The 13,342-nt window shown below is 35.0% G+C and overlaps 2 long non-coding RNA genes across 2 annotated transcripts; one reads left to right on the top strand and one right to left on the bottom strand.

Annotated features, from left to right (window-relative positions):
• Positions 1 to 1,061: 1,061 nt before the first annotated feature.
• LOC135309878 (uncharacterized) lies at positions 1,062 to 3,009 on the bottom strand. The gene is made up of 2 exons (XR_010370113.1): positions 2,698 to 3,009; positions 1,062 to 1,738 (listed from the first exon to the last, which is right to left on the bottom strand). It is a non-coding gene; the product is annotated as an uncharacterized LOC135309878 (long non-coding RNA).
• A 3,134-nt stretch (positions 3,010 to 6,143) lies between these two features.
• LOC128676353 (uncharacterized) lies at positions 6,144 to 7,828 on the top strand. The gene is made up of 2 exons (XR_010370119.1): positions 6,144 to 6,282; positions 7,586 to 7,828. It is a non-coding gene; the product is annotated as an uncharacterized LOC128676353 (long non-coding RNA).
• The last annotated feature ends 5,514 nt before the right edge of the window (positions 7,829 to 13,342 follow it).

Genomic DNA, 13,342 nt, shown 5'->3' with positions numbered 1-13,342 from the left:
GGAAAAAACTAAAATAAAACAAAGTGTTTAAATCGCATCCCACAGGCATTCTAGGTCCATTCGAACAAACTTGTATCATAAGAGCTTTGAATGTAAAAAACGCACATAAAAGCTTTTTGAACGCGGCAAAACAATGGTCGGCCGGCTTCTTTCAGAGCTTTCGAGCGAGTTTCAAAGCTCACACTGGAACTAGGCTCCTGAATATTTTACGAGTGAATTTGAAAAATACATTTTTGTTATTGTCCTACAACTGTGTTTTCATTTATAGAAATCTGAATGATAATGATAACTATGCTATATACTTAGGTTGAGTTGCGCCGTTAACTTTAACGTAATTATATCGTCGGCAATCCACCCCAAGGGTGGGGCATCTTAAAGTTCTTAGCTGTTAAAATTATTTTTCCACTTAGACACACTATAGTCTAGCAATTATGGCCATAACTGAGTTACCTATAAAAGATACTTAACTGTTGGAAAATCAATTAGATTTTCAGCCAGCAGACCATTCTATTAGGCAACAAGTAGAATGAAATGGTATTATAACATTACACCATTTGGTATCGCACCGATTCAAATCGCACAACTCAATATTTTTCAATCAGGTACGATTTGAAGAATAAATAAATAAATAATAAATATATTAGGACAAATCACACAGATTGAGCTAGCCCCAAAGTAAGTTCTAGACTTGTGTTATGGGATACTAAATCAACGATACTATATTTTATAACAAATACATATATAGATAAACATCCAAGACCCGGGCCAATCAGAAAAAGATCATTTTCCATCATGACCTGACCAGGGATCGAACCCGGGACGTCTCAGTTCAGAGGCAAGCGCTTTACCACTGCGCCACCGAGGTCGTCGAACAAATTAAAAATATTTCTACAGGAGTATCTCACTCGAGTAGTAAGTTATCATCATTTTCAGCCTACATCAACCGACGGCTGGGTTTAGACCTCACAATTTTCGTGCCACTTCTTATGGACCTATGCCACTGCGTGAATAGTAAGGTGTTGGGATATATATTTTGTTAATAAGAATCAAAATTAAATAAACAAATTTAAAGATTCAAATTCACTTATTATTTCTAAATTCTAAAGGTGAAATGAATAATACACATAATATTTTCTTTGTAATTTACATATACGTCGACAAAAAGCACAAAATTTCTACTCAAGAATCGTATAATGGAGTTCTTTAGCTGTATTGTTTCAAATTACTTACAATAATATAATTCCAAATCAATATAAAAGCTTAAATTTAAATCTATTTAAAAAGCACCTCAAGTCTTTAATAATTGATAAATGTTATTATACTTCAAATGATTTCTTTAATGATAGACTCGGATAGAATTTAGTGCTAGTATATATTATAATTCTTTTTTTGTTTTGGATTTGTAGTGGATAGCATGCTCCTCTTTATTTGTTTATATTTGCATACCTATATTCGGTAAAACATGTAGGTTTAATCCATTTTGGCAAATAAATGTTTTCTTTCTTTCTTTTCTTTCTTTCTAAATGAGATATTTTATGCAATTTTACATTGGTTTTAACATAACAACACTGCTAAAGATTGCGTAAAGCGATCACGCAAATTTAAAATTTTCCCATAGCGTCTTTATCACCAGAGACCAGGCAGGTCACCAAATCTTTGGCTACAGCCTTCAAGCACTCCACGATATCACCTCCTTGATTGAACGCTTTAACTTGGACTTGGCCAATGGCAATGTTTTCTGGAATTAGAAAAAATAATATAAATTGAATTGAATTGATGGTGGTGTATGGTTAAAGACGCCTGATGAACGAAAATTACTAGTTTCGGTTCCTACTCGCGCCACATGAGTTTGTACACTAATCTGACTCATGTATAACAGTTTTAATCGACCACCACTTGGTTCCGATGAAGGAAAACATCGTGAGGGAACCTGCACACTGGTCGATTATTAACTGCGGCAATGGCAAACCACTCCATTAATAATGCCAAGAAAGTGGTTGTGCGTGTTTCAATTCACGCAATGACTACAATCCACGAGGAATACGACTATGAAGTAAATAAATGGACAGTACTCAACGGCCCACACGAATCATTAAGCTTGTATCGCTGGTCTGATTGATAAAAACACAGAAACACAACCCACCGCCGATACTGAGTATAGGTGGATCACAAGTACAGATATTTACTCGCTCTGGGAATCACACCGAGGACCTCCAGACAGCGGACGGGACGGACTAACTATGCCACGGAGGCCGTCATAATTAATTGATAATGACATAATTAATAAATGAATTTTCTAAGTGTCATTACAGACTTAACTTTAATGCGACTACGCTATACACAAGTTGTATATAGTCGGTAATATACAATAATGTATAAACTATATATATAAACGATATATTTTACGCCACTAATCCACATTAGGACTGTGTGGTGGTCCATGACCCATATTTATGCATTAATACAGACATCAACAACGGCATTTCCAAAGGTAGTTGATATCAGACATGCGGCCGGTTGTAAAATCACAGCCGAATGTACATTTTAAGGTGAAGGAAACATCGTTAGGACACCTGCGCACTGGTTGACAATTTAGTTTATACGACACCTGCTCAGTCATGTCAGACTTGAATAAAGACTGACAATGTTAGCAATAGCACACTCAGTAAGAGGATTATAAAGTAGTATAGTATTTACCAGCGACGTATTTTTCGCCAGAAAGACATTTTTTCAAGCCATCAATGGCTTTTATAACACAGTTTAATGGGTCTCCTCCAATTTTTTTTTCTTCAACGGGCGAACTTGAGATAGCCTCTACCAGACACAGAACAAGCACGGGTATGGCAACCTTCATGTTTAAGTAATTTATGAAACTTAATTTTTGAATAGTTTTTACAAGTTTATAGAGTAAGTTCTTATTGTTTTCTATGTTTTATTTGAAACTGCTTTCCTTTTTATAAGTATGTCTGTAACAAAAATGTTAACAATTAACGGTTTTGCGATGGAATTTATACATTTTTCAGATAGTGAATAGGAAAATTCATTTTTTTATTGCTTCCGTGTGTTAATTTTAAAACGTCACGAATAATTGTTAAAAGCCTTAATTTTGTTTGGGAAGAACCCCGCCGCGCAATATTTTTGGGTTGACGATATATCGTCTTTTCTTAGGTATACCTAAGAAAAGTCGCGGGTCGAAACTGGTTTCATAAGGCACAAGACTGAGAACGACTAAGATCATATTTTGTTAATGAGATTCTTTATCAATATTATTTATTAATATCATATTTCAGTGTGACAAACATTTGTGGATAAAAAAAAAACAGTTTTTCAATGACACTTCAAAAAACAAATTATACATATTATATTTGAATTATAATTTTGCTTATATTATATATTTAATTATACACAAATTAGATTACATTACATTTGATAGAAAACGTGAATTTATTTTCTTATCTAACATCGTTAAAATTATATAATTGGTAGGTAATTTAAATACGTTAGTGTTTTTGCATTCCATAAATATATTACTACAAAAATCTTTACTTTGAATATTCCAAATTCAAGTTTATTTATCGCATTAGAACTATTTCAATAACGTTAGATACAACAACATACAATTTTCAACTTTATCACATTGAAATAAGAACCAATCCACTATATACTTCTGCACTTAACATGGTGAACGTGTGTTGTCAGTATTTTGCATTCGCTTTGTGTGGTTCCGCCCTAGAATAGGTCCACTACATGACTAATGCACACAAACAATGGCCATAGCAGCTTATACTCAATACCAATATTTATTAATACCCATAATGTTTAGTTTAAATTGTGTAATTGCTTTTTGTTAATTGCATGTTTGTTCCTATTATTTTTAAGCATTAAAACTTGTAATTGCACATTGTCTGCAAATAACACATATTTAATTATTTAAGAGCGGGTCTTCCTAACACAGGTTTATATAACTTAAAAGAAAGGCCCAACCTTGGTTCTAAAATTGTAATTTTCAAGCCAATAAAGAATATTATATTATATATTATATTATATTATTGAATCCACAAAGTCGACAACATTTAGTAGAAAATAAAAGTAGGTACGTTAGTGGACCCTGTTATGCACGGCAATTATATCCTTAATACATACATATTATTAATGTTACCTCTGCCACGTCTGTCTGTCTGTCGGGTCTTACATCGAAATATAGGTTAAAGTAACACATGCTTCGATATATAAAACTATGGTAATTACAAGACTCCGCCTATTGATTTGTATATATATATTGTCTTGTATTGAAGAACAACAACTATAGTAGTACAGTTGTTGTTTTTCAATACAAGACTAGACAATACAAGACAATACAAGAATAGACTATCCTGCTATTCTACGTAGAATAAAATATTCTTTCCATCAGCGCTTACGCCGGTGCAATAATAACATTGTTAGGGCTGTATCGCACTATTTACCTGAACGACCCTTGCTGGGTAAAATATGTGTAAAAATATGACTGACATATTATGTATTCATATATAGCTACTATGTTACTTACAAATTTGGTACTTACAAATTTTGTTATTTGTGACCTATAATTGTAATTAACAAAATTAAACATATCGATGTGAAACACAATTAACTTACATGAAAATATATGAGAAACGAGATGACCAGTTCCCTCTGGCAGCACCCGTTCACGAGTTGACGCATGAGACAGCCATCGCGTAGCTCAACCATAATAGAGGAAACCTCACGACCCGGCCCACGACGCCACCACCAGATTGACCATTTGAGTGAGCATGACACACTCGAATCCCATGACTTCATAATTACAATTCTTATTCGTCGAAATAGAAGTATAATTCAGACACTTGAAGATCACAAATCACGTACATGTTTTACAAATAAATAAAAGTATGAAGTTGTAGAACAGTTGTTGAATGGTTCAAATAATGTTAATATTGAGATTTACTTTATGTAAGAACTACTTATCATCATCATGAAGTGCCATCTTCGAATTGAAGTTTGGTTGGAGGTAAGCATACGGAAACCCTCGCGGCTTGGGGCAGCTATTTTCAGTTGGTTGTATCTAAGTCCGGTCCAATCCTTTATGTCATCAAACCACTTTCGTCACATGGAGGTCTTTTGCCAGGGATTTTGCCTTCAAGAATCAGTTTTAGAATTTCAAACTTCTTTTGACAACTGGAATAGGTATAAATAAACCAGATTGCAGTAACCCGAATCATGTCATCATGGAAACACATTTTTAAAAACACACGGGAATTACCTATACAAACCTCACACCTATTAGGACTAAGGACGTGTGAGTTTATTGTTTTGCGAAATGCCTGTATTGTTTACAAAATTACTGCTCTTTGAAACAGGGGAGTTCCCCTGTTCCTTTGCATTGCCAACTTGACTGATTCCGATGATGAATGCAATAAGAACACGGTACATACTATACAGTAAGGTTATTTTTTGTGTTTGCAACAAAATCATATTTTATAAAGCTTAGCCCATTTAAACTTATGAAAACTTGGATATATTTGCGCTTGAGAATGAAACTCTGTTCATTCGTACAATATCGTTTAAACTTACTATTGTTATCTATAAAATATATATTTATAATAACTAGCTAAGAAAAAAAATGGTTGCCTGTAAAGTCGGTTTTACGGGCGAAGATTTTACCTTTTTACGCGCGCGGCAGACCGATCATAGTTGAGTGGGAGAGAGACGCAAGGCATTCGGCGGGCCTCTCTCTCGTTCGGTGACTCATCGTAACGTTACCGGGCGTTACACTTTTTCATAAGTGACTCCCAGCCGCAACCTAATTTAAGACGTTGTCACGTCAAAATAGTTTTAATGTACGAGTAACTCTATCTAAAATTTGTTATATAAAATAATTAAATATATTATCTACTCATATCTACTAGGAAGTTATTTTAAAAAAATGCAATACCTAATGAAAATAATTTACTGTTAAAAAAATTTCAGATATTCAAACTGAATTCTTTTATTCTGTAAGTTTTGCATAAAAAGAACTGGCAACTTTTAAAAAGTCACAATGGTAGCAGGTTCTGGCCACTAACAAATAGAATACGTTTAAAAAAATCGATAAAATGAAGTACATTGCTTTAATATTCGTTATAGCTCTAATCTCAGACTGTGTCCGGGGCATACCTGCTGAGGAGACCACCGTGACAGGATCTTTAGTAGAATGCGGTATAAAAGCGGTTGCCAGTTTGGTTAAATGTCTGATTACCGGAAAAGAATCCTCGTGGCTTTCAAACGGTAAGTTGATTTATTTACTAAATAGCTTTTTCCCATGCCTTCTCCCGAGTGAATTTCACACGGGAATATTTATTTTCCCGGGATGAAAAGTACCCTATGTCCTTCTCCGTAGTGCAAATATAATGTATGCAAAATTTCACCAAGATTGTGTAAGCTATAAAGCGTAAAAGGTAACAAACAAACGAACTTTCGCATTTATAATATTAGTTGGGATAGGATTTGTTTTCTTTTTATAAGTGTTACTATTTAGACCGATGCGACTTACCCATGACAAATTAATCCTTAGGTTTATTATTAAAACATACACAAGTATGTAGGGTAGGTAAAAAATACACAAATACAGGGTTACTGTTATCTAATGCATATATAACCTTCCAAAGGCGCATAAGGTAGGTACATAAAGACTAACATCTTTTGTTGTCTAAATGTATTTAATAAATTAAAAAAATTGCCTTTTTTAATTTTAATGTCGTTTCTATAAAACGTTACCCCTATGCTCGATTCCGCTACATATAACGCTACTGTACTGTCTATTACATATGTTGCTTGCCTATTACATAGAGTTAAGACGTGTAGAATCGCAAATTAAACTACGAACCACGAGAAGTCTTAGAATAAAAGTCGCTTGTTTTGATGTACCCAAATAGCCTTTAGGAGGTTTTGCGTTTGATACCGATAACCCTGTATATTAAATATGTTCTTGATATGATATTTGCAATGGACAAAGCAGCTCCCGCACTAGAATACCGGGAAATTGTTAGGAATAAAAACCCTTAACAGCTTCTTCAACAACAACAAACACAAACGCATTAACAAAGAGTGGAAGATGTGAATAGCAAAGTCGCAAACTGTCAATTTCTGTTCTAGTTCACTAGTTGTTTTCTCTAGAGACAACAACATGGTTCTTCAAAAGGATCTCCAGATTCCATTCCTCTACTCCACTCCACGCCTAATGCATCAATGGAATAATTTTGGTCGGCAACTCGCGCGTGACACCACCACCGGTTCAGTTTGCGTCCACAGACAGGCTACAGTGACCACTGCTTTGACGACCTCGTTGGCGCAGTGGTAAAGTGCCTCTGGACCGAGGGGTCCCGGGCTCGATCCCCGGTCGGGTCGTGATGTAAAATTATATTTTTCTGATTGGCCCGGGTCTTGGATGTTTATCTATCTATGTATTTGTTATAAAATATAGTATCGTTGAGTTAGTATCCCATAACACAAGTCTCGAACTTACTTTGGGGCTAGCTCAATCTGTGTGATTTGTTCTAATATATAAATTGAGTTAAAAATGTTCTTACAGGTTTTAATGCTCCTGAAACTTCCGACAGAGATATTGCTGGTAAAATCGGCGAATGCTTTAAAGATGCTGCATCGACATTCTTGTCCTGTGTGATGACTGGATACTCTGAAGATGGCATAGCTGATAAAAAGATTGTGGCTTAGACTGCACGAACATACGTCAACAGTATATGACATCATATATTACGAGGCAAATAGAAGTGTTAACTGCTGTATTTTTTATCAATAAAGAGTATCTATTATTTTTAGAGGTTTTGTAATTCTACAAGGATAGATTATGGAACTGGGCATAAAATGGCATTTGTAATGTTTCTCTGTTGCTTATTTAAAGTTACATTTCTTCAGACAGAAGATAGTGTGCCAACTGTATTCTTGGTATTCAATGAATATCTTCACATAGCTAGAAAGTTATGGAGCTTGGATGATTATAAATTTGTCCCTTTTATTTGGGGAAGTTCTCAGTTGATAGACTTATTGATATAAGTAAACATAAGACAACAACTTATTCTTAGGTTTTAATACCAATTTTGAATTCATAACAATATCCGAAAATATGTACTTAGTCCAAAAATAAAAATGTCCGAACCAAGACGTTAATTTTTTAACAAACAAATACAAGCCTTCGGATTTTACTTGACATTTCTATTTGACTGTTATTATTCTACAACTTTTTGAAACGAAACATCATACAATTATGATTTTCCAATTAGAATAACTGAACTTTAAATTTTTATTTTATCAATACTATTATTATGAAGCGTTTGTGAGCTTGTACGTTTGAGGCGGGTAATCTCCGAAACTACGGAACCGATTTCAAAAATTCTTTCACCACTAGAAAGGTTACATTATCCAAAGTTGCTAGAGGCTATATTTAATCTCAAAATTACCACGGGAGCGAAAGCCTGGGCAACATATAGTTTTACATATTTATTTACATACCGCAACACACTAATAATAATTAATAGACGTCTCAAAAACCAGCCAGCAATCAAAAAATGGTTCTCATTTATAAAAAGCGAGGTTCACTTGTTTTCTGCAACGTAGTTAACTTGTGTTATTGGTTAGCAACAGGAGTATCACTCCACATTACCTAACAAACCAGGCGTGTAACTGCTTCCATGAAGGGAGACTACAATGTATCATGAGCTAGGTAACCATAATTTATAGCTTTTTAAGAGCAAATCTTGTTCTATTTATTTATTTTATACGAATCATGGAATATAACATAATCCAGTGTCTATCGGAATCTAACCAATTCGATGTAAATTAGAATGATTTCATTCTGGATAGCCTAAGACAAAGTTATGTCATCTCCTTCGTACTCTTAGCTACATGGATGATAAATTTAGCATTTACTTGACCAGATTTTAATCTAAATTTTAGCGGCATTGCAATTGTATAACTAGAATAGCTCAGTAGAAGTGTGTAGAATAGAATTTCAACTGACGTGCAAGCTCTAAAAGTCAAATTTAACACTAGCAAAATTCTAATTGAAATTCCAAAGTGACCTACACTCATAGTAATTATAGGGTGACCCGCTGGAGATTCGATTTTTTGTCTCGGGTTTTTAATGAATCCCCTATTGACCGAGGTTATAGCGATCGTCCTTTGGGCTATTAATCGAAGCTTGCGTGGACACCATACCGTACGATCAGATTTTTAAACATCGGGAAAAATAATGATATTTATTATATGCTTAGCTATAGTCGCCGCTAGACGTTTTAAAAAGTTTACGTTTACGTTACGTTACGTTTTAAAAGTTTATTGTACAAAATATGGCATTCTCTATCACTCAACCAAAAGACCAAATAGAGATAGGAAGGTAGTGTGTTAAAGAGCATCTAATAAATAATATACTTACATAATATATTCCCCGTTTTTGCGGGCCACAGAAACGGTTCTGTGTTTGTGTCCATCGGACCCGCGATACAAGCTTAGTGTTTAGTGTAGGCAATTGACGGGTTTCCATTAAATTATACATAATATATATATATATTTAAATAAAAAATAAGCAAATATTATTACAATCTATATTGCATTGTTCTTCTATATTGCATTTCGATGTTGTTACATTGACCTAGATAATGGGAGTATTATTATATAATCTGTGACCAAGTTATAATGTTCTAGGTCAAAGTATACACACATAAATTAAAGAAAAATTATTACATTAATATAAGTTATGGATGAGTTAAACTGTTTATCAACTAAATACGGTGTAACTACACTTTCCTAAGTATCCCGAAGAGTCTCAAAAATCGAAAGAACCTTAGACAAATCGGACAGCATTCCGGACGAATTGGACGCTTTGAAACCGCCGCGCACGGATCAGCTCGGGGCTATCTCAGGTAATTTATTCCAGACAGGAGGGTGGCCATGACAAATGTTTCGGTTTAAGCAGCTATGTAGATTTGCTAACTGATTTCCGAGCCCCGTGTTAGCCATTGATTTTTATACGTCCACTTGGGGGTGAATTTCACGTGCGTTCTGAACTCCGTCATTAGTGTTTATTAAATTGTATACCATACACAGTAATCAATTTAATTATCCTATTTCATAAATAAGTAAAGTGCTGGTACAATGTTAATTTTATAAATGTTTAATTAAAAAAAAAGATTCTTTATTCAAAAAGATTCTTTATGTCGGACTCTAATGAAACGCTACACGCCGCGTTCTTGGGCGTCTATTTTGAAATAGCTTCTCTAACTTGGAGGCTATTCAAATTACACTAACATTCGACATTCAATTGTGACATAAAATATCTATTCTTATCTTTTGAACAACACAACACACAGAGTTGCGTATACATTGCAACTCTGTGTCGTTACAAAAGCCATCTATAGGGTAATTTGAGATGCTGTTAACTGACTGACTGTACAGCCCTTACAAGTACATATTTGCATTGACGAGAATGCATTACCCTTTGAGATCTCGCTGTTTTAACCCCATTTTCAACAGTTATTACGTAATGTACCTAAGCCTTTGAATCGCTCTATGCTGACACAAATATGAAAGGAAGCATTTTTATTTAGTTTCATGTGTCCCGTTGCAGACAACGGGACAGATGAAACTAAATAAGATTTCATTACAGATAATGAAATCTTGCAAGGTAGATTTCTCCTACCTCCAGTTGACCTGCAGAGTTGAAATTACCCACGTCGCTTCAGTTTCCATGACAATGTATTATTATGATAAACATGACCTGATGGTGCGGCCCAGATCAGCTCCAAACTCCTCAACCGTTTACACACTGATACGGGCTTTTTGTCAGGCGTTCAATGCCATAAGATAAGAGCTAGCCCCAAAGTAAGTTCGAGACTTGTGTCATGGGATACTAACTCAACGATACTATATTCTATAACAAATACATATATAGATAAACATCCAAGACCCAAGCCAATCAGAAAAAGATCATTTTCCATCATGACCCGACCGGGGATCGAACCCGGGACCTCTCGGTTCAGAGGCAAGCACTTTACCACTGCGCCACCGAGGTCGACAAAGAGAGGATCAAGATCTCTCTGACGACAATAAAAGCTTGTGGCAAAAATGACATTTTCGTAAAAAAAAAAACTTTTAAAATATAACATTCAAAATATTTACAAATTAACCTACTTACTTCGCTGGTTCAGCGATCTAAAGAGGATCTAGGCATAACTGAAAGATTGCACTCTTTTCTTCTATATTTATTCGGATGTCCAGTCTTGGATAAATTAACGTAATATTAACATTTTAGACAGTATAAACTACTTACAGAAATTTACTGTAGGGGCAAGGGAAAGTGCATCATCATCATCATCACCTGCAGCCCTCCGTGACCCACTGCTGGGCATAGGCCTCCTTCCGTCTCCGCCAACCATCTCTGTCCTGGGCCATCCCCATCCAGCAATTTCCTTTACATCGTCGACCCATCTAACCGCCGGATGTCCTACGCTCCGTTTTCCAGTTCTGGAGTACCACTCGGTAACAGTTTTCCACCTTCTATCGTTCTTTCTAGCCACGCGACTCTGAAGACCATGTCTTGAAAAGACGAATGTTCCTGTCCAGATAATGTCAAATGAAAATAAATTTGATACTGGACACTGGACATGTCTCGCTATGGTATTCTTTCAAAGTAGATTCCTGTAGACATGCGCCTTGTACGCAGAAAAGTTAAGGCTCCTCATATTTTATTAAATAACTTAGAACCGCAGGCCTCAAAACATTCTTTAACATAGTTTGTAGGCGACACACCCGTCCCTGAACAAGTACAGTCGACATCACGTCAGCCTCTACAATTTCCCTATAATCTATCCTCATAGTCCTCATTCATAAAAAAGTGTAAAGCCATTTTTCAAACAATGTTTAGTACTAATAGTACATTGTTCACCGAGGTAGGAAAGTGACGGATTTCAGCGAAGGTGGTATGTTAAGCACGAGACGTAGTCGAGGGCGTTAATCACCCTAGTTGAGAACCGTAGTTTCTTCCACATGATACATAGCTTTATACTACACCTGCCTACAAAAATAATGATTTTATGTTTGATCACCAGCTGCCTTTATGTATAATGATGTCATTAATTTTGAAAAGATTTCTCCGGAAACAGGTTTTAATATATTCAATAATGTCACTTCAATTCATCAAATACGCAAAGAGTTATATATATAAATTTGAAAGAAACTAAAATTCAACAATTTTCCAAGGCATTAGCGCGGTCATACAAAAGATAAATAATGCAATTTTGCAGTTAGTTTTTATTCCAAATTCTATGATGCTGCGAATTTTCAGTTGACTGTACCCATGACACGTGTAAAAACATATAGAGATACCTCTCCTCCTACTGTAGTACTGCCATTCAATGAAAAGCCCTTCAAAGGTAGGGTTGTCATACGTCCGGAATTCTCCGGACAAGTCCGGAAATATTGGCCTTTGTACGGGAATCTTAAACCGTCCGGAATTTCATCAATTAAGCGACGATTCAAATAAGAAATGAAAAAATGTAAATCATTTATTAAATATTTTTAGTTACAAATCAGAGGTTAACAAAATTATAACTTTTTAAACTAACAATAACATTATTTTCTGGCCATTTTATAACAATATCTGATATTTAATGCTCCCAGAAAATATTGTTTAACACTTCCGAATCTTAAATTCGAACGATTTGGTTTATTTATTCACTTGCATTGCACGACGCATAACGACATTAATGGAAAATTGATGAGAAAGTCCCGAAATGTTCATCACATGTCAGGAATTTTCTCCGGATTTTTGATACTTTGATCTGGGAACCCTATTCACAGGGCATGTTACGTACCTAAATAAATATAATTTGTTAATGTCATTTGATTTTGGTTCTCTCTGGCCAAACAAGAGTTTTATTTATTTTATTTTTTAAGTGCAGACATCTACTAGAAAATAACTAACAGTTTTCAAACAACTGAACGCACATTTTCAAAATATAGCTACCAATATGCTCAATTAAATCCTCTTTTAGTTAAAAAAAAAACTAGACCAAAATCGATTCAGCCGTTTGAAACAGACATACAGATACACGGACACGTTAAACTTATAACTCCCTTCCTTCTCTAGTCGGGGGTTAAAATTGAAAAAAAATGGCCTAGACAACAGAAATCTTTTCTAACACCATCTCCACTTTCGGATTTAAACTGTCTGTCTCGCTGAAAACCGCCATCTATCGCGAACAAGGTAATATTACATTTTCAGCAACTTGGTCCAATGCTTTTGCAAAAAAACCTGAAAATGTTAATTCCATCC

The sequence above is a fragment of the Plodia interpunctella genome, chromosome 16 (genome assembly GCF_027563975.2).
Source record: "Plodia interpunctella isolate USDA-ARS_2022_Savannah chromosome 16, ilPloInte3.2, whole genome shotgun sequence".
In the NCBI taxonomy this organism is placed as follows: domain Eukaryota; kingdom Metazoa; phylum Arthropoda; class Insecta; order Lepidoptera; family Pyralidae; genus Plodia; species Plodia interpunctella.
This window is presented reverse-complemented; position numbering and strand designations above follow the sequence as displayed.